Source organism: Dermacentor albipictus, chromosome 5 (assembly GCF_038994185.2).
Source record: "Dermacentor albipictus isolate Rhodes 1998 colony chromosome 5, USDA_Dalb.pri_finalv2, whole genome shotgun sequence".
Lineage (NCBI taxonomy): Eukaryota > Metazoa > Arthropoda > Arachnida > Ixodida > Ixodidae > Dermacentor > Dermacentor albipictus.
In genome coordinates this window covers 84,696,554-84,720,855 of record NC_091825.1, presented here as the reverse complement: position 1 = coordinate 84,720,855, position 24,302 = coordinate 84,696,554, and the positions used below count along the sequence as shown (strand labels likewise).

At 46.3% G+C, this 24,302-nt stretch overlaps 1 protein-coding gene across 7 annotated transcripts in view; it reads right to left on the bottom strand.

Annotated features, from left to right (window-relative positions):
• Nucleotides 1-24,302, bottom strand: part of LOC135905792 (neuropeptide CCHamide-1 receptor-like) — a 361,484-nt gene that overhangs the window by 45,955 nt on the left and 291,227 nt on the right. For 6 of the 7 annotated variants that reach the window (XM_065436839.2, XM_065436840.2, XM_065436838.2 and 3 more), the window contains one exon: nt 17,750-17,849. The exons of the other annotated variant lie outside the window; for it this stretch is intronic. The gene's annotated coding sequence lies outside the window, so the exon portion shown is untranslated. The remainder of the gene's footprint in view (nt 1-17,749; nt 17,850-24,302) is intronic. 7 annotated transcript variants of the gene reach the window in all.

Here is a 24,302-nt window from a genome sequence, read left to right as displayed (position 1 = left end):
GTTTGCCATGGGTTTGCGCGTAAATGGCAATAGTGCGCATTTCTCGGAGGAAATTTCCAGGCCTCGATTACGGAGGTAGACAGCAGTTTGTGTCGCGGCTTTCTGAATTCTCACTCGCAGCTGTAGGCGTGTTACTGCAGATGTCCATATGCAGATGTCATCCGCGTACATTGATAGCCTGACTGTGGTTGGCACGTGCTCAAGGAGAGCAATTAGTGTTAGATTAAATAACACGGGGCTAAGTACACCGCCCTGGGGGACGCCGCGGTAGCTATAATGTAGAGAAGTATGGCCTTCCTCGGTGCTTACAAAGAAGGATCGCATGGATAGATAGCTCCGTATCCATTGAAACATCCGACCACCCACTCCTACCTCTGCGAGAGCAGAGAGGATGGCTTCATGCGTAACGTTGTCATACGCCCCTTTAACGTCGAGGAATAAGGATGCGCAGAGACGCTTACGGCGTTTCTCATGTTGAATGTAGGTCACCAGGTCGACGACGTTATCGATCGATGATCGACCGCGTCGGAAGCCCGCCATGGCATCTGGGTAGGTGTTGTGGTACTCCAAGTACCACTCCAGGCATCCTAGGATCATCCTCTCCATTACTTTGCCCACACAGCTCGCCAAAGCGATCGGGCGATATGAAGAGAGTTCCAACGGCGACTTGCCAGGCTTCAGCAGTGGAACAAGGCGACTTGTCTTCCAGGTTGTTGGTAGCGTGCCATTCCTCCAAGATTCATTGTACACCTCACGAAGAACCCCTCTCGCTCGCTCCCCCAGGTGACACAGAGCTCGGTAGGAAATTCCGTCAGGTCCTGGCGCTGATGTGCGGCTACACAAAGCTAATGCTGCCTTAAGTTCGTGGATCGAGAATGGTAGATCCAACCGGTGATCACGTGGTGGCGGACAGCTGCTCGAAGGCGATGGAATGTTGGCAGCTGTGAGTTGGCCGGATAATCTGGCGCAGAAATCTTCTGCCACGTCAATCTCCGATCTCTTTTGAGAGAGGGCAAGTGCCTTGAATGGGAATCGCTGTACGGGAAGTGTCCGCAGTCCGCGCACCGTTCTCCATAGTTGCGATAGAGGCTTGCGTGGATCTAGCGACTCACAGAAGGCAGCCCAACGTTGTGATTCGAGCTTGTCTAACCGGCGCTGTATCTTCTTTTGCGTGCGCCTGGCGGTCCGTAGATCGTCCATTGTTTTCGTACGTCGGTATCTTCGTTCAGAACGTCGTCGGATTGCTCGAAGTCGTTCTAGTTCCACATCAAAATCATTAGGTTTCGAGGAGCATGTTAGAGTACGCATAGTGTCTTGCACCACGCTCTTGATTGCCTCTTCCAAGTCGAAAGATGGATTGGCGTCGCAGTGTTCTTCCATAATAGACTGAAATTTAGGCCAGTCCACTCTTTGGATCGTATCCCGTATTTTGGAAGCGGTCAATCCTCTGATCTTGATGTACGTGGGGATGTGGTCGCTTCCGTGCGTCTCTATGTCCGCAAACCACCCTGCACGTCTGACTAGGCTTCGTGAGACGAAAGCCAAGTCAAGACAGCTGCTGTACGTGGAGCCACGTAAGAACGTAGGACTTCCATCATTCAGCAGCCAAAGTTCATAACTGGAGGCGAAAGATACCAGAGCTCTGCCTCTTGCGTTGATGATCGGACTTCCCCAGAGTGTATGATGGGCGTTGAAATCTCCAGTGATGACCCAGGGATTGGAAGTTGAGGAAAGGATGTCTCGTAGTCTTTTGTAATCAAATCGACTTGACGGAGATAGGTAGGCGCCTAAAAAAGTGAAGGCCAGATTCGTTTTCCTTACGTTTAGGCATATACATTGATTACTGTCATTAGGTGGTACAGGCTGATGAGTGTAGGTGAGGTCACGGCGAATGAACACCAAAACCTTACTGTTTTCATAAAGAGCTGACGACATAAATGATTCATATCCAGAAAGCCTGATTTTGTTCGATAAGTTCGGCTCGCAAATGACGATAATGGGAAACATATTGGCGAACACGAAGCGACGGAAATCCGAAAGGCGCGCTCTGAGTCCGCGGGCATTCCACTGAAAAATAGCTGCTTGTCGGACCTCTTCCCTAAAAGACCGCGGCTGTGGAGCCATGATCCACTCAAGGGTTGCAAGCACGGGACTCAGAGCGTCCAGTACTTAAAGCGCACTTCTGGCAGACGGTGTGTGCATGTTGCTTAGCAGCACGCGAATGGCATTCATTAAAGGCCTAATAAGTGCTTTCACTTGCTCATCTGTTTTCCGCGACTCCTCGGATACAGCACCTTGCTGTACTGGGGGCGGCTTCTTCTGCGGCTCTTCTGGCGGTCGTGTACGCGGAAGTGGCGGCCATTCCTTTGTGGAGAGAGATCTGGCAGTTTGCTCCCTTCCAACATTGGTGTTCGGAGTGCTGGAAACGTCCGCTGATGATGATGCTTGACGAGGGGACTTTTCCTGAAAGCTTGATGTTTTCCGCCCTGAAGACCTTTGTCGGTGACGTCGTCTTCGCCGTACTTTCACAGCGGCCTCTTTGTGGGTAGAGTTGTCTCTCACCATTTGCTTAAGAATGGTGAACTGTTTCTTGATCTGGGGACAGTCTTTGGAAGAGGCGCAGTGATCACCTTGACAGTTAGGACACTTGAACGTCGTTGCGCTGCAGTTGTCTCCTGAGTGGGGTTCGGCACATCGAGGGCACACGGCCGAATTTCTGCAAACACCCTTCACATGTCCAATCTTCTGACAATTGAAGCATTGCATTGGTCTTGGAATAAATGGCCGAACCTGGTGGCGAAAGTGGCCGACCTTCACGTAGGGTGGAAGGCAGTCGCCTTTGAAGGTTATCTTCATACAACGTGTGCTGCCGAGGCGACCAACATGCACAATCACGTTGTGTTCGCTTGCTGGTTTTATGAGAATTGGGAGGTCTGCATTAGATATTTCATTGTCAATGTCATAGATGACTCCAGTTATTGTGGCACCATTCGTTGGCACGATGGATCGGACCTTGATGTTTCCCAGCTGCGTTACATGTTGTAGTATGGTCAGTGCACTCGGGTTCATCACATCGATTGCCAGGATGTTTCGTCTAGTATTTATCCTAACATCCTTGATCTCATTTGGCACGGTGTTTTCTAGATACACGGAGAGTGCTTGCCTGTTGAGGACGCGCAGGTTGTCGGTAGCATTCTGTGGCACAAACAGGATGGAGTGAGGCCATCGCTGAGGAGCTGTTTTCACAGTGTTCGAGCTGGACGCCGAAGATGAGTTGATAATTCTTCGTTTGGCCTTGCGGTACTGGACAAGTCGAAAGCTGTCTTCCGAGGACTCGTCACCTGATGCGCAGTACAGCTCTGTGTCCTCGCTACCACTCGACGTACTTCCTCGCTTCCTCGAACCGATGTCCGCGGGTGAACGGGAACCGGGAGGATCCTCGGGGTGTTGTGCATCCATCACCGCGATGGAGGGGGCGGTAGACCCCACAGGTGCAGTAAGAAGTCCAGAAAAACACAGAGACGGGCGAGATGTGTTCCGCAAGAGAAGCACTTCGTCTTCCACCGCTCATTGTAAAAAAAAAAAAAAATCCTCGGGGTGTTGTACATCCATCACCGCGATGGAGGGGGCGGTAGACCCCACAGGTGCAGTAAGAAGTCCAGAAAAACACAGAGATGGGCGAGATGTGTTCTGCAAGAGAAGCACTTCGTCTTCCACCGCTCATTGTAAAAATTCTGGAGTGAGGAATCGCCCCAGCAGCAAGCCAATTGATCTTCATGCATCTCTCGCTTCAACGCAAACGAAACGTCGACAGCTCAGCGCATACGAAGCTGCCTGCACTACGCGCACTTTGCAAACATCGCAGATCGCTTTGGAAATCAGGCCCGCTTGGTCGCGTGCTTTGGCCACGTCGCACATCGCTTCGAAGACACACGAGCTCCGGCAACGCGTCCCTACGGCGTCCGCCAAAAGCGCCTTCTACGGTGTCCGCAATTCGCGTGGCCAACGCCGTAGTAGACGCCGCGGTTGGCTCCACTTTGTACGAAGCGGCGGGCGAGGAGGCCATCGAGACACCCTAGCCGCCATCGAAGAAGAACGCCCCTCTTCCCTCGCCTGACCCCCTTGCCTCGCGCGCGACAGAAGGCACACTTTTGGGCCGAATTCCTCGCTCGCGCACGCGAGATTGAACCGCGTTCGGCAGCTGACCCTCACACGCTCTCACTCACACGGAACCTCATGGCGACGGCAACGACGACAGAAGAAATGCGCCTGGAGTGTCCACATAATTGCTATCGCAATAAAACAAAGTCCCCTGAAGACGGCAGGCATGCATTTGAGTGCGATTAGTTTTCGCCGCTCCTTGGTCGACCAGGCGTACTGCACTTGGCGAGTTACAATTTCAACCGTCGCTGCTGTTTTCAAGAGCGACTAGCAGTTGAACTGATCTCTTCATGTTGCATCACATAAAAAGTTCTGATTTCCACAAAAGTTTAACAGCATGTAATTGTCGTATAGGCTTGTTCTACTGTAACGTATACTTTCCTCCTGCTAAAAATGAATTCTCGCCGCGCAAGCAGGCGTATTACACGCTTCAACTACTCGATGAGCGTCATGGGTACATAGGCGTAAATAAGCAGTGCTTAGATTTTCATGCAGATTTTAAATGGTTAATACTTCAAGGTAGCCCTCGCATTTAGTATGATTTATTTTCTGCCTGATTTGGATAGGGATATGTTGTATTTCAATGGGTCGTATGCATTTATTAATTCTATGGAATGTACTTATGCTTCCTCGCAGTTTCAACTGAGCAGGTGATTGAGCCGCATTGATTGTGATATCTATGCAATTGCAGTATGAATGCTACACACTCAGAGTAAGTTAGTTTGTCTCTTTAACGCCAATATCTCATCTGACATATTCGATAAATTTTTAGAGGGCCCTGAATGAAAATCGACCTAATGGTAATAAAGCCACTCTAAATGACAGCAAGGTCCGAAATGTAAGCTTATTTCCTAACGCTTGGCTGCACGCACGTAAGTGTTGTTTCTGGAACTTGGCAGAAGACAGACTTTTGGTTGGTAACTCTGAAGCAGGTCAGTTTCTGCAGCGTACACGTGGATCCTACTCTGACGCCAGAGGCTCTGCAGCCGCACAAAGCATCATCGGTGCTGGGGTCATGCAAGCGTGACCGGTATATATTGGGTTCGAAGTTTTATATACCAACATAACGATGGGACCACAACCTCCGGCTCAATGAATTGCATTGGCTACATCCTTCAGAACTTATGTGAGCGATGAGACACACTCGGCGTTTGCATTGTAATTCTGCAAAATCTGTAGGCACTATGTATGCTTCAGTGGTGCAGGGCCACAGCGGTACAATCGGCTACGGCAGTGCCGACTTAACCGCACGTTCTGACCACGAAATACAGCGTATCCCTACAGCGTTATCGCCAACGGACGTCGCGAGGCAATTTCGACTACGCATTCATCTCATTACGAGTGAACTGCTTACTTCAGATATACATAAGAATGACCTTGGTGAACCTCCCTGCTTTTTTTTTTTTGCCAATACAGCTGACTTGAGTGGGAGTGATTGCAGAGTGGGCAGCAAAAGATAGTTATTACATAGAAACAGTCTCTTAAAGTGAAAGCAGTCATATGAAGATAAAAAAGAAAAAAAATATCCAATGCAATCACAGTCAACATCAACCATTCAGACGGCAATCAATGCTTAATTTGACAACTATTTCTCTCTCTCTCTCTCTCACACACACACACACACGCACACACACACAGAGGGAAACGTGCGTTCAGTGGGGCCTTAGCATCCTGCCTCATCCTCACACAAACCTGCTAGAGCTGTGTCACAATCACTAACAACGGCAGGACTGTGCGAAAACTTTTTATTGCGGCACCAACGCTGCTGTGCGCGCACCCATCACTTCTTAATACTCTTCCGTCTCCCTCTCTTGACGCCCCTTCCTACTGTCGCCCGGGGCTGGACAGCAAGACGGGCATAACCCGGCTAACCTTTCCGCCCTTCTGTTGCGGTCGAATTTGCCCGTCGAAAGCAACATGGCCTCCCACGCTCTCGCTCCCAGCTATCGGAGCTGCTGTACAGAAGCATGATCCATCAGCCCTAACGCCGCGTATTTCATGCAGCCACTGGACCATGTACTTTCAGCCGCAGCACTGGCGCTCGGAGATACGAAGTGCCCGAGGCGGGCGATGTCACTGCGCCAAGTGGTACGCGTCTATCTCGGTGAGACGGCACGCGCAATTCTGCGAATCTTGTGCGGCTTCTCGAACTTTTGCGCGCAGTTCTCATTCGCCGGAATCGACGCGTGGAGCCAAAGTCCCGAAATAGTTGCACTGTTTGGTGTGCAAATATATGAGTCCATCACCTTCACGATGTTTAGACAGGCGAACGAATCGGCCCTAAGCCGTTGTAGTTGGCGCCGCTGACGCGCTCCGCTAATCCGCAGCGCAAACGAGAGACGCGCTTCTTTTCATTTTATGTTTCTTTTTAATCTCGCTTCCCAGGAACGTTCTTGGTGACGTCATTATTTGCTGTAGGCATTTACTCGAGTCCCCTTGCGAAATTAAACGTAAACATTACGTCTCCCAAACAAACGCCTGCCTGCTGGCGATAGCCTCCATTCCAAGGAAATAAAAAAAAAATGATGGCTTATAGACGTAAGCTACAAAGGAGGAGTATGACAGAGTATACGAACATAGCTGCATAGAATATAGGAGCACAGAATTATGAGATGATTGGGGTAGCTGAAGCTGGGTTCACGCGCCATCTGCAAACAAGGCTTCGATGTCATACGTGCCTCGATGGCAGCGTTAGAAGCACTTCTACTGAGCCGTACATTCTCACAGCTTGAGCTGCGTAAGCCAGAATCTTTTACAGGTAGGCTTGTTAAACCTCACACAGCTGCAGGGTAATTGCTGGCAGTAAGCAGAATGATCGAATACGTTGCAGCGATGGTTGCGACCCACACCTATGTTGGCTATGAACGGACTCAAATACCTCGAATAATCACCCGACGGCCCCAATTAAAATGTGATAACGAGCTTGATATCTTCGACCCCCCCCCCGCCCCTCGCGAACAAAAAACTGTACATTGCGCATCGGAAATGACTAAAGCAGTGAGCGGTGTAGACTTCGCTTCGTCAAAACAGCATCGCAGGCTGCTTGTCGGCCAACTCTACTCTGTTGGCAAGTGTGCAACTCGGCACTCTTGTCAACGACTGTATGTCTCCCTTTTGCAAAACATTGTTGCATGCCCTTTTCCTTGGCAGGTATAGCGAACAATAACGCTGCAGCCTCGCTTCCAAAATGTGCAAGCTTTCGCGATGAGAGATGACAGCACTTTAAAACTTCCCAGTCACAAATGCAATTAATAAAGCTGTAATTTTGAAGGGAGGGGCACTTCGCCTATAATGGCAAGTTCAGGCCTTTCAGTCACTTAGGCTAGCATGTAACAAAATATTGAAAACGACGGCGTATGTTGATACTAGGAGCTCATTTTACCGTTACGAAGCAGCTGCTCTATATTTTACTGCAGTCTCTCTACAATTGCTGCAAACTTAGCGAAAAAGATGCTCACGCATAGAAATCAGGGAGGTAACACATATATATCAAAGAAAAGTAGAAAAACGAAGGACAGGCACATATGCACTCAATCGTAACTACATTTAAATTTCGAAATGAGTACATCGTCTATACTCATCCTGATCCTACATGTAACGGAAAGCACGGCAACTAGTTGATCTTACCGAAGAAAATTTGGAGGACCCTTAGGCTTCGATATTAAGAGTGGAACGCGATAGCATTCAAAGACCCCTGACCGCTATTCATGCTTGCCTGCTACTGCAGCTTATGTAACCGTAATTTTACCGGGAAACGCTGGCGACGAACGCCATGCGTGACGGCAAGCTTTCTGGTAGAAGCACGGCCTCTTGTGTGGGTTGACTTCCTGTTATCGTTCCGTACTTTCATTATTTCAGTATGAGAAGGGATAACATAAAAGGTATGCGTTGTTGGTGTTTCTTTTTTCCCATTACATTTGTTCTTGGTCTGCCACTCTCAAAATTTCGAGGAATAACATTGCAAAGAAATAAAGAGAACGTGTGAGCTACTTTGGTGGTAGAAGAGCGGTTGTGTATAGGTGGTTTAGAATTTGTTTCGAAATTCCTTTTGTCTGAAAGACGTCCGACGCTGGTCGCCGGACGCCGACGCCGGATTTTCTTTGACACGGGGCCCTTAACGCTATCGCATTAGCAGGAGAGCGCTGTTTGCAACAGCTCATCATGAACCTTCGAGCTGAACTACACGCTACATTTCACACTTACCAGGTAACGCTCTGAATTGCGTATGTAGCGCGGTCTCAGAAGTATCATTCTGTGCGCTTCGCATTGTGTGCGTGTTTTTTTTTATTCGTGACGCTTTGCAAAGAATAACAACTTCGTACATTACAATTACAATGTGTGGACACAAGGTTTGGTCGAATAACATATTATTTGCCCACTGTTGCGCCTTCGGTATGCAACGTGTAGACAGTGCGACGTTAAGTATTCGTTTTGCTGGCGCGTGCATGTACAGTGCGCTGCCCGCAGAAACATGTCACTCCGCTCTACGGTAAAAAGTAGGCTGAGATCTGCGACGCTTTCCGCGTGAAAATTAGCGCATGTTTGTCGAGATAAACAAGTATGAGAATTAATATTACATCGAACAAACTGACGAATGCTTACATCATTATTTCATATGCAAGGCACTATCTTTTGAACGTGAATGCAAGCCAGTCTGAAAAGCCTCTCTAACCTACGTAGCTTTGCCTGTTATATATATGACACGGCAAGTGTTCAGGCTTCAATGATACCTCTCTTCAGTATAGTTAAAGTGTTGCTATTTAATGTAAGCAATTATGTCACTGTAATTAAGCTTATACCAAGCACCATATCGTGGAGTACCGTTTAGATGTGTAGTTTAATAATCTCGGTACTGAAGCAACTTCAAAATAATGGGATATCTTGGTGAAGGACAACTTTCTGCGACATGTTAGCTTCAGCAACCACGCCAAGGAGAAAAAAAATGGGAAAAGGTAAGAAAGGTCAAACACAGTAACAATTCCTTTTTGCTATACATAAACGAAAGGACCTAAGCAAGGTGTAAAAGCACCAATAAAAACCGTTCACAGATGCGTTCCTACTACCGCTAGGGAGATGCTCCCAGAGTGGGCGGCACTTTTATCAGATTGTAACTCCCTCGAAACAAAGCGAAAGAATGGTACGCACCGAAATGCGACGCAAGGCAACGCCGACAGCAAGTGGTAGCAAACACAATCATATAACGCAGGAGCGACTGTATTTACCGCATAAAAATGGATCGGGAAACCTAATAAAAAACTTTATTCACGGCTTAGAATGTTGTTTCTACATCGAGCAATGAATTGTGGCAGACTTCTATGGGGACGTTGTCTCCTTGCTTGTGTCCAGGCAACACACTTTCTTTTGTTTGCATCTCACTGCTCCAATTGTCCTACTCCCACCGTGTTTCTTACCATGTTCTCCGTACCAATAGAAAATATCTAAATATATCTGTAGACGACACCGTCCTCCTTCTGCTTCTACGTTCGCAATCAACGCCATTTCCAAGGAATGGGCTTCTGGGAGCGAGAATAACCTTCGTTTCCTCGTGCTCGTAAGGAATAACAGAGGAACAACACAGGAAGATGGCGCCCAAAATCCAGCTGAGCGGGAACTCAATTACGTTCTTTCACTCGTTCACTCTCCCCTATCTTGGCCGCGCTTCCGTGTGCCCGGCTCCCTTCAAGGGGTTCAATACCACTCGACATCACTGGTATGCGGACGCGATGAAGATAAAAACGAGGAATCGAGTGATTCGGGATGCTTAATGAGAACAAAAGATGACACCTTTCTTCTCCTAACGAAGAAAGACCGAGATGGCAGACGAAACCATCTTTCTTGGGCTTCATGTCACCAATGTAGACGACCTGTCTTGCCTAATACCGGCTGTTCTGACATCGAATGCGCGAGCGACATCGAATACCTCAGAGTACGAAGACTTAGGCTCTCCCGGCGCCGCTGGGTTCTGTCTGAGAAAACAGATAGCCTTAATGCCCTCACGTGAGTCGCCAACGGGCCCTATCGGGAAGGCGTCAATATGCCCGCTCGTCTTTTACAGCAAGATCAGCAAAGCAAGCTATGACGGTCGATGATGGCGAAGTGAGGGAAAGGATACGAGGAGATAGAACCACTACGGAGAGGCTAAAACGCGAACTGACTGAAAAAATGAAGTGTCGAAAGCCCCGAAGAAACTTCCTGGACAGAAAAAATCATCGATCTCAGCTACCGCTGTATTTTTTAGGACGGGAAGAATGGCATGTCATACCGCAGTATGAGAACATCTGCGCTGTCACCGACTATTGGCTGGTGCGATGGCGGTGGCCGAGAAAACAGACGGAACACGTGTAACCAGCATGGTGCATTCTTGTTTCCGAGGCGCTTGTGTCACGGATGCTGTGCTTAGAATGTAGCACTCGTGAAGAAGCTCATATGCATATGTGCCCAGGAGCGCACAAATATTGTGACCAATTAAGGAACACTTATTTGGGTACGTAAACTTTATAATCGATGTCACTGCATTTCACTGCAAACCTCTTAAGTGGAATTGCGCAGTGGTTTCATTACGGCGCTGAAGGCCAGTGTATGACGTCGTGGTCGATATCAAATGTAACTTCAACGCAGCATGTGTCGGATCCCCGAATTCGGCATGAAACATACTGCTCAGTGATGAAAAGAAATTACCTTGTATATATCTCCTTTGAATAAGCAAGTACCATGTACGCCAAGTTTTTTTTCTTTAAGCAGTAATCTAATTTTTCTTTCTCACGACACCTTATAGCGGCTCCGAATTGGAGGTCAGCGAGGAATTTGTGGGGCTGTGGTGGCGAAAGCTGACGCCGTGGTTCTGCGACGCCGTCTGCGTGGAAACCATAACTAAAAATTGGTTTATATGACACTAAAGCCATGCTCGAACGGTCAAGACCGTGATCCAGACAACGGGTCCCTATAACTTAATAACTATTCAACTACAACACAATTTGCATAGTTGCGCCACTCATTAGGTTACCTTATTCACCTGACGTCAGTGAGTTGCGGTTCTTTTTTTTTTAATAAGAAGAAGCCGTTTTCTCTGTCAAGATCGGCCTTTGTGTCAGTGGTTTCAGGACGAAACCTGACGGTCAAGGAATATTTTACGGGTGATCCTGTTATCACTGCTAAGCCAAAGATAACATTTCAGCCTCAAACAAGTAGCCATTATTTTACAATTAGCCTATCATTTACATAAGGGGAGGAAAGTGATTGAGCTCTGAGCGGAGTAGAGCCGGCTCGGCTCTATTTTAAAGGAGAAGGGTAAGTACACTGCGTTTTTGTGGGCAGAGCTAGTATTCAGTTGTTAGGTTACGAACGACCTTAGTAGTTCCGCAATGTGTGAGAACTCATTTGTGCAGCTTCTCTGAGTCTGGTGTATCAGTGGTAAGACTGGCATACACCTGTGAATCATGTTATTCATTTTTATTTCAATGTTTGTTTCTGCCGTTTCAAATTGTTCTCCTGCCACTTAACCACTCAGAGAAAAAGGACAGGTGGTGCCGCCTCCAGACGCCAACATATCCTCCAATACAGCTAACAAAGGAAGAAGCACCCGCTGTCACTTGTGACTTAATACGAAGTGCCGTGGCAGTGCAACCAACGGCCGACGTCGATGTCCCACATAATGCCGACCACACGCATCGCGAGGTACTGCATCTTCTACTCATTCTTATATCTACACGGAAAGACACCATCACAAAGTCGGGCCACTCTCTGCAAGTCCACATTTTCAAAGAATGTTCACGACAAAATATCAAGCTGACGTATTTCCTTATTTGTCATCGGCCAGTCGAGCTCAAATCGAAACTTTCGACTTTTATTCGACAGCAATAAGAGAGTGGTTTCGAATGAATCGCTTCGCTTAATTAAGGCAACCGCTTGAACTTCATCGATTGTGTTCAACACGTCGGAAGACAATGAACCGTTTCTGTCGCTGCCTGAAGCGGGACCAACTAAAGTATTACCAAGCTACAGAACCTCTGGAATGTAACGAATTATTCAAACCATGGGTAGAAACGGCGAACTGTTGTAGGCTTACACTTCAATAAATCCGCAGTTTCGTATGGTAACAGCAAAGTTGAACGGTAGTATTCTTTTCTCGATATTTTTTTTCTTTTTTTGGCTGATACTGAATACAGAGTAATTCTACATTCCAATGCTGAGCTCTCGGCGCCATTTCATCTGCTGCCTCAGCGTAGTTTCTAGCGGCAGCCTACTTTCGTTTCTTTCTGTTCCGCGAGCGTCAAAGTGTTTCTGTACTACTTTGTAAGCTGTATAGATGTTGGCCGCCGGATAGGATGATACGACCACCAAAGACGCAATACAACCAGTAATGGAGTTGCCGATTGACAACCTGAAAATTGTGACTGCCAATAAAACGAAAAAAGAAAAGTAAGATTCTAATTTGCAGCGCTACTTTGGTAATTATCTTCAGAACTATTAACGTGCATGTAATAATCACTGTGATACCGATATTTGAAGACAAAAATATCAGCGGGTGTCTGCTTACATCACCCATAGTGGTAGCCGCAGGATGACACAAGTGTAGAGGAAGAGGACCATAAAGAGCGCCACCTTAACCACAAACCAGGGAGTGTTATTGCGCACGCGGGCAAATTTAGCCACGCCGGTGTTTTAGTCCAAACAAAGAGGCCATAGACATATATATGACATATATATTGGCTCGCATATATGACAAGAGGTCATATATGCGAGCCAATGAGAACTGACAAGGTGGCCAGCTCGAGAATATAATGATATGTGCCTGTGTAATAGCATCCCGAGTGAACTTGCAAACATGCAAGTGGTCCCAGGGGTAGTAATTTGTTTGTCCGAATTTCCATTCTCTTTGTCAGGCACTCCGACGCTGCCACGCCACCGTTGATGCCTGGATTAGCCAATCAACGTGATGGATGATAACAAAAGATGAATGGAAGCTTATATATATCTTTACAAAGCATCGTATACGTACGCCGCTCGAAATTACCGTGCCCCCGCAGTGGTTGTTAATGCGTCTCGTTCATCTTGTGCCAAGCTAAGCGACGGACAATTCATGCTGCTTCCATGCTCTATACACTCGTTATGCCGCCCACCCGGTCCTCCACAACGTCCAAACTTTCAGACGCCCACATGCTCACGGGCAATACATATACACACTGGAGTTTGCCAACGAACACGCCCCGCGACTCGGTTACAGTGAACTGGGCTATTAATCGGTTACGCGAAAGCACGTTCTATTTGCATCGCGACCATTGTAGCGACGGTGCACCGCCATACCTACGACGAAAACGGCTGAAAAGGTCGACGAAAGCTACTCGTTTTACAAAGCGGTCGGGTGTGCAGCCTCACAAAAGCGCCCTTCCACGTTCCCAAACTTCTGCGCGGGCGGATAGTTGGTTCCGCCGCTTCGCAACATATATATCATACACTCTGTTAGTACGCAGCGCGTTATTTCTCGGTTCCGGATAACGTCCAACTCCATTTCTGTGGACGGGCCGCAAGAACAGGTATAGATAGCTGAGCTTTTTAAGCCCTGAGGCACGGTAACAGCATCGCCGGAAGCACGTCTGCAAGCGATTATCTGTTGCGGAGTGCGATATTTATGGCAAGCTTTCCCGTCACGTTATTTTCGAACGCTTCATGGTAGACTATTATGCATAGCTATAAGTAATTTGTTTTGTTCTGAACTCCAGCGCACATGTTCCAATACAGAGTCAATTCTGCTAAGCCGGTATCCTAATTCTAGCACCTTTTTTTGCAATATATCCGTCCCGGAAAATGTGCTAGCAAATGGATTGGCGTTACAGTGACGACATTTCCAAGCTGCTTGACGCACGCCTAGCGGAGTAAAAGAAGCGATAATTTAAAACAAGCGACGTCGCAAATGAAAGAACGTCACTCGCAACTAACTCAATTTGGAAGAAAGGTGCGCTTCGTAAGAAAGGCGCCAGCGTACACAAACGCATTCGCGAATTGAAAAAAAAAATACGTGTAAGCTTCGAACGTCGTTAAAATGCAGACTTGCGCTAACGCATGATTTTCTGTAGCTGCTAGCTGGAACATCAAGGCATTTCTTAGCACACTCGGATATACAACCTAACTCAACCTAACCTCGCCATTATCGTTGTTGTTGAAGAATGCAAATCCTGATATCTCGGAAGTGGGCTACAGTTATGAAACTCTGTTAAGCAGACATAACTTCGCTAGTATTCGGCTTCAAATTCGCAATTGCAACAGGTGCTTTAGTGTAAATAACTAAAAAAAAACTTAGCTCTAGGTTTTATAAGCGGTTACAGGGACATTCCAATTTGTTATTCAAGAAGCTTCCGCTTCTGCCATAAATTCACCTGAAAACGTGGAACAACGCTCTCATAACGAATTATTGAAAGAATTCTCCTCGTCCTAAAGATTTAACAAAAGATTGTGCAGAAACCACCAACGATCATTGTCAATGCAAGCAGATATCCGAACGCTTTTGGAAAAGCATTCACTTCAATATAAAGGAATTTTGAGCTTGATGAAATACACGTGTTGCATTGAGGTCAATTAAGTAGCTTTTGTCGTTTCATTGGGGAATTCTGTAGACAACACAACCGTTAAACACCACGTCAGCGGCGACAGGTTGGTGGCTTTACACATAATTGACTTACGCATAAGCATAAGTGGCTTACACATATTTTGCTCTAAGGTGCCTTACACATAGGTATGCATGCAGGTGGCCTTACACGTTCTTCATATACGTGTTGTCTGCAGCGACGCGAGCGCCTCCACGAAAGGGCAAGGCTACACTTAGGATGGCTAGAGCTGGGCTGTTCTACAGCCTAGTTCTGGCCACCCTCGATCTTCGCACCACCGCCGTAGCCTTCTCTCCCACGGTCGTCCAGGGTTAGAAGGCGGCGAGACGAGAAGAAAGCCTTCCTCCCCGAGCGATGCCTGCCCCTATACGGCCTTCAGGTGGCGCAAAGCTCCCGCGCGACAGCACGCACGAATCGAAGTGCCGGCAGCCATGTGTGCTACGAAAGGGTGCATGGAACGGAGGAGGACAGTAATTGCGCAAGTATCTCGCCGCCTTACTGTTTTCGTTAGCTAGAACACTTATGTGCACATCGTATACCAAATGTTTCGTCGCGCCCATCACATTAGACAACAGCGCGCTGACGCTTAGCGCACGTTATTGTGTGTATGTTTACGTGCAGATGTTATTGCGCGCTCATTTCTTCATGTCATTCCTTTATATTCATTATACAATCAAATCTGGAGAAAGCTTGCGATAAAATGCTTCTACTTTCGCAAACTCCTTAACTCAATCAATATACAACCTGCTCCACCGCCAGGTTCGCAAAGCGAGGATAAATACGTGCATTGTGTGGGCTTGATACGAATGTGCGTCGTAAATTCGGAAACGACGTATTGCAACAGTTACGATGACGGAACCGCCGCTCGTAAAATATTTCGGTCCTAGGTACGCGAACATGCCAGCGGAACTCTGATGCCTGGTTTAGATACCGGGTCAGTGCGGCCACTGGGAAACCTTGGCGCCTGCAAGCAAGGACGTAACGAGCAGCCTTAATTCACGCATAATTTGCATCTATGCCTTTCTACGCATAGCGCTCGATCCGTTGGTTCGCTAGGTAGAAAGAGCAGCATCCACATCCAAAATAAAAATGAAAAAAAAAAACGTTCTTGCTCTACGGCGAAGACACAGGCAAGATCCGGACGCCAGATACACCGACGCAGCCAAATACCCGCAAAGAAACGCTTACGCCCTGAGCGTCGTAGATTCTCAGGGCAGAGAGCTAGCGTCTGCCACAGTCCGTGCACAAAACCCCGAGACTGCAGAAGAGACAGCGATCGCCCTAGCGACTACCACGTGCATGGACGCAGCTGTCATCTTCTCCGATTCTCAAGCAGCCGTCAGAAACTACGCTAAAGGTCGCGTGTCAACACAAGCACTGAAGCTACTGAAGCACCGCAGTACTCCGATCCCCTACATCTGCGTGACATGGGTTCCTGGGCACGAGGGGCTGGAGGGGAACGAAGCGGCACACGCCACGGCCCGAGGCCACACCTGCCGGGCCAACCCTTCCTACTCTCGAGACGCCCGGTCTGCGCCAGCGGTGGCAGAGACCGTACCCATCACGTACTCAGGGATCCTTCAACATCACAGGCTGGAACGCAGGGTGTACCCACCACCTCACCCAAAGCTCAACAAAGAAGAAAGCACTGCACTCAGAAGACTGCAAAGTAATACTTATATCCACGGAATCATCATGCATAGACTGTACCCGACGCTACAAGGATACCACTGCCCAATGTGCGGCGTACCGGACACCTTAGCGCACCTGATCATCGAATGTCCATGGCATCTAGACAAAGATGCATTGCCTTCACCGAGAGACTGTTGCAACGCCAGACAAAGCGAAGACCTCATGGAAACGTGGGAGGCCAATCTAGTCTCCGAGGACCTGGAACAACAACGACGTCTCGTTGCCAGGGCCAAGGAAGCAGCGAAGGCCAGAGGGTTCCTGGAATGAGGAGACCTCCTACCGAGAGTTGAACCAGGGCTTACCCCGGAATACTGTTTCCAAAATAAAAGTTTATTCCTCCTCCTCCTACACTAGACCTGCGTTAGAGCCGGTTCTGGCCGATCGCAGTGATTGACATATCATTAGTGAATGCGGCCGGACAATGTCAAAACGCACTTACGAAGGAAAATCTGCATGAATTATATTATGTAACCTTGTACTATCGCATACCCGTTTAAAACGACCGCAGTTAACCTAGACCTCCGTTGCCAGCTGAGGACAACGCCATAGCGAGCGAACACTGAAAGCCAGCCTGCAATAAGAACATGCTGAGCGTTATCATGCCCCCCGCCCCCTCTAACCCCCTCTTTTGTTCTTGAAAATAATTCCCGCAGCTCCCGGGTAAAAGATGGCCGCCTCGTGGACGTGTTGCAAATTTTGTTCTATGGATGCGTCCGCGGCATTCGTAATGTGGCAAGAAGAACTGTCTCATTCATAAATAGCGCTGTGAAGAGCAGACAACGCTGTAATTGTTAAACACAAGCTATGCAGTCATAAACCAGCAACGCGGTATTTCATCGCAGCTGCCGATAGATACTGCGAAGTGTTCTAATATTTCAAAACGTGCAGACAAAAATTAATATGATGGAGTACAAAAACAATACACAGAAATCAAATACAGTGAGGCATGCATAAAACATCACATGAGCGAAATGAAATTCTAGTGTGCTCCACCAGGAATCTAGTAAACATCTTGACATCGCACGCAATGGCACGAACAAACACACACACACACACACACACACACACGCACACACACACAAAAGGACAAACAGAAGAGAGCTTCCCCAAGTTCTTGGAGTCAGACATTTCCCGAATACATCAAAGTAGCCCGCTGGAAAGTGTGATAAACGTTAGAATCTTAAATTCAAGGCGTCATTGTTACTAGTCATGTAACTTCCTGAGCATATACGAATTGGGCGTATAGCAAGCAGAGAGCACGAGCGGCGAAGTTAACGTTACTAGGCAGCTCTCACCTGAAAGGATGATGGAGGTGAGCGTTGATCATGAAGACGAGGCCGATGCAAAGTTGGCGCGTAGGTATTTAGCCTCTCGTTACAGCGGGCACCAGGATTCCTGCGTAGCAGAGAAGGATAGAAAGGTTACGAGAAGAAGAGACAGGCACAAGAGTGTTCCGCTTGCCGCCGTGTAGTTTCTTTCGAGCAGAATGAACTTTCTTCCTACTTTCGGTCTTCCCTCCCTCTTTCCGCACTGGAGTGCAGCAGACCGGATTTCGCGTTCTCGTTAACCCTCGTGTCTTTAATCTTTATTTCGCCTCTGTCTTCACGTAGAATACTGCATATATAATCTGATAAACATGTTTGCAATCCTCGTCCCTTGAGCAGGAAATGATAAATTTTTAGTTCATTGTTATCACGTTTAAGTTAAGTATAACAAATGATCCTTCTCGGCGAAACGAACTAAACTGTCAACGGGTGAGAATAGTTTCAAGTGATGGCCTGACTTAAACAGGGGTGTTCTATCATAGAAAGCTCTCTGCACAATAAAAAGGTTTCGGAACTATATAGCACAGGCACTGTTTATTTGATTGGATGGTATGGAATATAATAATGAAGGGCACTCAGTCCGAATGATACGCTTGTGCGAACATTTGTCTGAGATGACAACGGAGGGATCGAATGTTGTAAGAACAGGACAGCATGCCATGAAACGAGGTGACTAGCCTGTTTCATTAGGGGGAAGCAAAGGAAAAGATCGCAACGCGTCGGAATTTACTGGCACATGTAAAGTCCAAGGATTGGAAGCTGAGTTAGCGCCACCACAGGAAAGGGGGAGGGGGTGAGCGGTTGAAAATGCCATGAAGCGTGAAAAGCTGAGCTGAGCACTTTCAACTTACAAATAACTGAATGCGTAAGTGATTTATAATTCAATTGTTTCATAATATTAAACTTGTTGACATTAGTAATATAGAAAGTAGAATTTTCGCTGTTGCTGGAATTGTTGCTTCGCCACGTAGTGAAAAAAAAACTGCAAGTAAAACTTCGTCACAGGGTGTGGTTCCAACGCAGTATCGCGTATTATGTATATACAGAACGTGCGCACAGAGCCCACCACTATGCCGGCATTTTACCTGCATTTTACTGGTGTAAGATGTCTGATATTTTGCGATACAGATGTGTTGAAATAGAAGCTACCCTCTTCTGGATCAAGATACCAGCTTCAGCGCCACCTCCACTAGTTAACGTTAACGCAGCACTTCGCGCATTTATTGACTTCCGTTATGAAGTGGAATGAGCTTTTTCTACAAAGCAATACGCGCAGTTTTTTACTTGTTTTACGTCGCAGCAATTGTGTTCAACTTTGAACTGGCGATTTCTGATGAGTGGCCCGGTGGTCGACACGACCCAGTCGACTAAGAGAACCGTAGCGCACAATCGCTCCATTCTGTTGTCGAAAATAATACACACAATGAATATGATGTGTTGCAACCGATACATTGTTTTAGACGGCCGCTACTGATATACAAAGCTTAGGAATGTGAGTGGCAGGCCAAACGGGGAACACTATCAGAGCTACTTGAATTCTTGCACACAGCCGTTTCTCTTCTGAGGAGAAAGGTTGATCCTAAATGTGACAAGTACCCGAAATAATTTAGAACTACTTCACGAGGACAATGCGTAAAACTACAGTAACAATGTCAATTCTCGAAAAAGAAAAGAAAGACAACAATGATTTTATCAAAATGAAATGCCTATAAAGAAGAGGGTGACATTATGACTAATGACCGTTACTCTATCTCACCTAAGCAATCAGCGCAAAGCAAGGCAGGCATAAAAAAGCACACAAGATGGAACAATAGGTTTAAATGGAAATATACAACGGAACGCGCTAACGCATAGTATTAAAGCCAGCATATTGTACATCACAACACACAATTTGCGTAGCAAGCATCTTTAGTTTCTGAATAAATCTTCATATGATAGACAGCACTGGTCCCGTGTTATTCAGTGATATTCGTCATGATATTCGCACACATCTATTTGCAAAGAACTTATAAACATTTCCTTGTCCTTTGGTCTCACCCAGGTTGTTATTAGTGCAACCAGATTAAACTCCGTCCTTGACTTAGTTTCTTTTTTAAGCGCTAACCTAGCCGAACGTGACTTTTCTTGCGAGGTAATTGATGGTATTTCAGACCATAAAGGCGTTTTAGTGTCACTCTCCTGTCAAATTTCTAAATCCCCCTACACGTTTACTAGTTTCCCTTATTTCACTCGTGCGGACGACAACTCCATTACTGATGTCTTATCTCATCATTTCGATACGTTTAGTGCACTTGCAGACAACCAGGACGTCAACTGCCTCGCTAATTACTTTGAGCGTCTTGTCAAATCATGTATCGAACGTCTTGTGCCCATTAAACTTAAGAAAAGAAATTCTAACATTCCATGGATGACTCGTGATATCTTGCATTTGTCCCGTCACGTTCGAAGGTTAAGGCGTTCCAGAAGAGGCACTGATCCTATGGCGTTGGATAGATTTGTTAAGGCAAAGAAAGAACTCAATCTTAAGTTGCAAAATGCCAAGGATGTTTTTTTTTTCGTGTTCGCCTGCACAATTTGTTAAGAACTAACCGACGAAAATTTAGGTCTTCTATTTTACCTCGCGATGCTTCATCCACTTCTTTCAGAATAGATAATGACGTCATCAACGACCAGGCGGTGAGATCCGATGCTTTCAACAAGTATTTCCAATCCGTGTTTGTTTCCGATAACAACTTTATCCCGGCACTTACCAATATAGTTTCTTCTGAAGCAATCAGTGACGTTGAGATAAACTGTGAAGGCATCCTCAACCTTATAATAAACCTGCATGTTAGGAAATGCACCGGTCCGGACGGGATACACAACGCGTTCCTTGTTCGTTATTCGTTGTGGTCATCGAAATATCTGTCAGTCATATTCAGAAAGTCCTTATCATCCTCTACTGTACCTTCTTCATGGAAGCTAGTCAAAGTGCTCCCTCTTTATAAGTCTGGAGATAAGCAGTGTTTGTCGAACTACAGACCAATTTCACTGACGTCACAGTCATTCAAAATGTTGGAACACATCATTCATAAGCACATCACCCTCTTTCTGGAATCAAATAATTTACTGTCTAACATGCAACATGGGTTTAGACGCGGTTTTAGCACATTAACACAGCTAGTTGAGTTCACGCATGACATTTCATTTCACCTAGATGTAGGCAACCAGGGTGATGCCATTTTTATAGATTTTTCGAAGGCATTTGACACCGTTTTACATTCTAAACTTATTGCTAAACTTAATGGTGTACTAAATAATCCTCATTTAGTTAACTGGATTTTAAGCTTTCGCTCATTTCGCTCCCATTTCGTCTCTTACAGTTCGAGTGACTCCGCTACTGTTGATGTTGGTGCGCCCCAAGGCTCCGTCCTTGGGCCGCTTCTTTTTTTATTATACATAAACGATTTGCCACTTCACTGCTCTTCTAACATCCGTCTCTATGCTGATGACTGCGTTCTATATGAAGTGATTAAATCTTCTAATGATCATCATCGCCTTCAAGAGTCGTCTTCTAGGTTTTGGGATTGGTGTAACACTTGGCAAATGAACATTAATTTCAATAAAACCATTCTAATGTCTTTCTGCAACACACCTTCCCCCTCCCTTTTCAGTTACTCGTTCAATGGCCGTGCTGTAGATAAGGTTTCTGAGAATAAGTATCTTGGCGCCATTTTTACGCATAACATGTCATGGTCCAAACACAGTGATTACATATGCAGTAAAGCACTAAAAAAATTAGGTTACTTCAGGCGAACGCTAACCCGATCCCCTAAAGACACAAAGTTTCTACTGCATAAAACTCTAATCCGCCCTGTTCTTGATTATGCATCTGTAGTTTGGAGCCCGCACAAGCAGTTAGAGATTAATAAACTAGAAGCTATACAGAAAAAAGCTGTGCGATTTATATGTCATCGTTACGATCGCGACTTTTCGCCCTCTTCAACACTTTCTTCCTTGAACCTAAACACGCTCTCTTCTCGTCGCCGTGTCGAATCATTAAAATTCCTGCATTGCATTGTCAATTCTTTAGTTAGGCTCTCAAATGATATTTACATTAACTTCGCGCCCGGATCATCAACGAGAAGACATCATGACCTAAACTTGATACCCTAATACGCACGTACTAACATGTTCAAATTCAGCTTTTTTCTCCGCTCATTCGAAGACTGGAATTCATTACCTGGATCCATTCGCTCATGCTCTTCCCAAATTTTTGCAACCGCCATCCCAGATGCATAATCGTGCTCACCCATGTCTGGCATCATTTGTATAACTTCTTGTGTATTTTTGCTCTTTAGAAGTGCTCTTTAAAAGTGTTCACTTGTGCTTACCGCTGTATATTTCATTGCATTTTCTGTACCTTTTCTTAACCCACTCATGCTATAGCGCAAATTGCACTGCAGTATGTATAAATAAATAATAAATAAATAAATAATAAGTCACGTGTTCGAGATTTGCCGAATTATTTGTGCAAATAAAGTACTACAATGGGCTAGCCGCGCTCCTTTGCTTACAAGCGTGCGGTCCAAAAATATGTCCTACGTACAGTGGCATAATCCTAGGCAATAAATTCATCACATTAAAGTTTGAAAACTGTAAACTAGGTTATGCCGAAACAATAAAGAACATATCTGTGGTTTTCGCATCACGTGAGGTGTTGTTTCTCTAGATATAACTTCAGTAATCGCCTGCAAATTACCTTTATAGAGAAACAATCCTTCTAGAAGCCTGCTGTCTACGAATATTAACGTTAACGCGATTAACATTGAACAAATGTAGCCAGCTCCTTGCTTGATGTTATTTCTTGCCTGTTGATGCCTGTGTGTGTGTGCGTGTGAGTGCGTGCGTGCGGGTGTGTGTTGTGTTTGGGTTTGCATGTGTGTATGTGTGTTTCATTTCAGCGATATTGCGGCTCTAACAAGCGAACCTACTGGAATGTGATGAATTCTGCAAATAACTTTGTACAGCGATATCTTTTATGGTTGCATTGTAGGTAGGAAACTAACGAATGTATGCGAAGCATGACCTACCTTACATACGTTTACTACGTCGCTGCAACCATTCGGTTCGGTCATGTGGGGGCAGTTCATGACAAGAAAAATTTGCCTAAATACATCAAATTATATCATCTATTAACACGATAACGTTACGGGCTACATGTCTCAGAAAATAGGGTGTCCGTGTCGGCGTCGGTAGTATGTACGTTAGCGAAAATTCCCGTATATGTTTAGGTATAGTATATGCACGCCTTGCTATATGACATGCGCTATACGCGGGTTATGTTGCCGCACCATTCTGTCACTGAAGCTGCCCATACCTTGTCTTACATCCTTGACAAAGTTGTTCCTCCGAATTCTGAGAATGAGAGGCCAAAAAGAAATGTCATTGAAACAAAACCACGACAGCGCAAGCCTTTTATGATAAACCTGAACGTGATATATTTCTATTTTTTCATTTTATGTCATGGCGGTGCACCACCTCACGGATCTTTTTCCGGGAGTGCTTTCTGGTTTCTATTGGAAAGCTCGCCTCCGTGCATAGCGTTCGCCGCCAGTGTTTCCTGGAAAACGTTAGGTGTACATAAGCTGCATTAGGCTACATAACCTGAAGGGCGCGACGCTCTCATGGATATTTTAATGCTATTTCGTTCCGCTCTCGGAGGCGAAACTTAAGCTCCCTTCAAGTATTTATGCAAATACTGTCTCTAAAGAAGGCCCGTGAGTCAAAAGCAGTCTTGCGCATATTTGTGCCCAACTATTTATTCCAGCTGCAAAACCTAATCGTTATCTCATTCAGGGAGAGCAATCACCTCCGCAGCTGCAAAACGCATTTTTCTTGGAAAGTGCTCGGGCCGGGCATTCAGCTGCAAGACGCGTTCAGCCTTTGGATCTGTCGTTCAGCTGAGCGAAAGATGGAATAAGAGAAATGCAAAACTTCACCGAACGAATACACAGGAGATGAGGTTTCCGCCTACCGTAAGTAACGTCGATTCCTTGAAGTGGGCGACGCCGAACAGCCACACGTTGAAGAACCATTAAATAAATGCTGCAAGCGTCGGTCAACACATTGGTGAATGGTTTTTCAGACACGAGGAAAACTTGTTAGCGCGTCCCTGAAAAAAAGTTGTCTGCATGTGTTTCGTTCATTTTTTTCTGTTCTGTCTTCGCTGTGCATATCTTCAGACACGCCCACATGTGGGCGCGCCCTCATCATCTTGCGAGAATGCAGGTGGTAAACGTAGTACACCGCAGAAAACGCTTCTTGAGTTTACTGCTTTGTGCAGTTCTTCAGCACCATGAACGCGCACTGTGACCGATTTGCGCCTCAAACTCAGCGCCGCCAGTGAAAGCGCCAACTGATCGCTTTTCCTTGTCCAGTGCTTCAGACTGCAGTGCTGACCTGTCAGTGCCAGGTGAACGTCGCTGCGGTTTTCTTACTTTGACCGTTCTTGCTCAGGACTGAGTTCCGACAGAATGGCAAG